The sequence below is a fragment of the Hydra vulgaris genome, chromosome 11 (assembly GCF_038396675.1).
Source record: "Hydra vulgaris chromosome 11, alternate assembly HydraT2T_AEP".
In the NCBI taxonomy this organism is placed as follows: domain Eukaryota; kingdom Metazoa; phylum Cnidaria; class Hydrozoa; order Anthoathecata; family Hydridae; genus Hydra; species Hydra vulgaris.
The window spans coordinates 49,032,933-49,036,036 of NC_088930.1; positions in this window are offsets into that span (position 1 = coordinate 49,032,933).

A 3,104-nucleotide genomic window follows, 5' to 3' on the forward strand; every position below is an offset into this window, starting at 1 on the left:
TACTATCCATTAATTAATTGAACCCAATAACGCAGGCTCGTAGAATTTATATATAGAAACATTTTAAACAAAATTGTTAACTTATACTGCATCCAACTGGAAGTGCTCATTTTATTTTAATTATATAATATTATTATTATTATTATTATTATTATTATTATTATTATTATTATTATTATTATTATTATTATTATTATTATTATTATTATTTTATAAACTATATATATGTAAGAAGAGTTATTGTTTTTTTCATATATTTTTGATAAATCTTATTTTCTTAAAGCGTATACTATCAATGCAAACTTTAAGAATAAATATTCGATTAATTTTTGTTTAGGCGTTAATGGGTTAAATAAATACTTATTGTATTATATTGTTAAATTATTTACGTTTTTTATTTAGAAAAAATGGAAAAAAGAAAATTTAAAGGAGGCGCTCAAAAAGAGAGAGAAAAGCGACAAAAAATCATGCAAGAAGCTGCTAAAAATAGTCTTAAATTAAGTGATATGTTTGCTTCAACTTCTATGATCAATGCATTTGATATTGAAAATTTGAATAAGGATTTGGATTTAAGTTCATCAGTTTCGAGGAATGATGATACTATTATGTATCCCATTGGCGCAGATAAAATTGAAACATCAGTTCTCGAAGAAACAACTTCAGTTTTAACTTCCACCCAGGCCAATAATGAAATGATAACACCAACAAACAAAATGTTCAATTTCTTATCAGATAATTATTTCATAAGGCCAGGAAATCAAAATTATGAAGAGTTTTTTAAAAAACATCCATGCCAACCAACTGTTGATGACATACTAATTTACCTTTTAAACCAAATTTAATATTTTATAGAGAAGATAAAGTAAATATGCGTTGGCAATCATATAGTTTGGAAAAAAATGCTCTATTTTGTATCATGTGTTTGGCTTACAGTGATATTACAAACGAGAGTTCGTTTGTAAATCGTAGAATGACGGACTGGAGGCACACTTTGCAACGTGTTAAAGAACATGAAAATAGTAAAACTCATGAAAATTGTGTAAATAATCATATGCTCAAATCTAAAGGCAAAGATATTTATAACTTAATGTTCACAAATGAAGGAACCATACGTCAGAAAAATATTATTGAACAAAAGCAAGTATTGGAAAGAAATATAGATGTTGTAAAATTAATTGGAAAAAGAGGATTAGCTTTTCGCGCTCATTGATTTGAATCTGTTTCTTCACTTTCACTTGAAAATAATCAAGAAGACCATGGTAATTTTTTAGAAATAATATTGCTACTCTCTAAATATGACGCTGTTTTAAAATTACATTTATCAAGAGTCATCAAAGAAAAGAAGAAAAATAATGAAGCATCTGCGGGAACTAAAGGTAGAGGCAGTTTCATTTCATTAATTTCAAAATCTACTATTAACCAGGTAACTTTGGCCAGTGGAAAATTAATTCAAGATAGCATTTTGTTAGATATACAGGAAGCAGGTATTTTTTCTTTGCAAATTGACACTACACAGGACATAACACAAAAGGATCAGTGCTCAATTGTTGTCCGATATGTAAAGGGAAATATTTATGAATGTGTAGTAGCTGTTTTAAATTGCAAATCGTCTACAAGGAAAGACATGTGCAATTTAATTAGTACTTTTATTAAAAACAGTGGATTACATATTAAAAATTATATCGGTAATTCGACAGACGGAGCAGCAAACATGCGTGGACAGAATAATGGCTTCACCAGTTGGTTAGGTAAAGAATCGCCTGGTCAAATTCACGTTTGGTGTTATGCCCACGTATTGAATTTAGTTGTCACAGATGCTACTAGTTCGGTAATTGAAGGTACTTCTCTCTTTCAATTACTCAACTCGTGTGCCGTATTTCTAAGAGAATCTTATCAACGTATGGATGTTTGGGAAAACACCAGTGTAAAAATAAGGTATCAGAGACTTAACGTTATAGGTAAAACAAGATGGTCAGCAAAAGAAACAGCACCTAAAAAATTTTTTGGGCATTATGATAACAAAGAAACCTCATTATATGTACACTTATTGATAACTTTGAATTATTTTGTGTCTAATGTATCTTTCAATGCTCAAATTAGACACACTGCATCAACAATAATAGAGTCTTTATTGAAATTTAAAGTTATACTTACAGCGCATATTTATTTAAAAATTTTTCAATATATTGGACCGTTATCTAAATATTTACAAACCAGCAATTTAAATTATTTAACAGCTTATAACATGGTAACTTCCACAATAAATTCGTTAAAAAAATTTTCACGTGATTTTAGTAATGTAAAAGAAAAGTCAAATTTATTTGCTAAACGCGCGAATACACTACTTGAAGAGGAAAATTGTGAAATAATTGTCGAAGAAGATATACCAAAAGAGAGATTTAGACAACGAAAGAGAATGCCCAACGAAATAACTGATGATCATGAATTTCAAAACCCAATCGAAAAATATAAATTAACCACGTTTAACGTAATTATGGATACCACAATAAATACTATAGAAAACCGTTTTAAAAATCTTATAAAATTATATGCAGACATGGCAATATTAGACCCTAAAAATTTTACCGACAATAAATATTCAGAAAACAGTTTAGAAGAGCTCAGTAAATTACTAGTAAAATATCATAAAACAGCTACAGCGTCAAATTTAAGGGAGGAATTAACTGATTTAATGACAAAATGGGACGACTTTAAAACATCTATGCAAGATATATATAACATCGATGAATTAACTGATTCAGATTTAGAAATAAGTGAAGTATGCCTCAAAAACAAAAAGAGTTGCAAAAATTGTATTTATTGCTGTTTTAATTTCTTGGCTAAATATAATTTATATAGCAAAGTATACAGCAATGTTTATTTTGCATATAAATTTCCTTTAATTTTATCTTCGACGCAAGTAGCTTGTGAACGTAGTTTTTGATGCTTATGGCGATAGAGAAGGATATTTTGGTTAATTTAAATAATTATACAATAATAGATAAAATAAGAGAAAATGCTCCTGGTATTAGTAAATATTTAAATGGTTAAGAATCTTTTGTTTATTTATTTTTTATTAAGTATGTATTTATATGTAATATTAT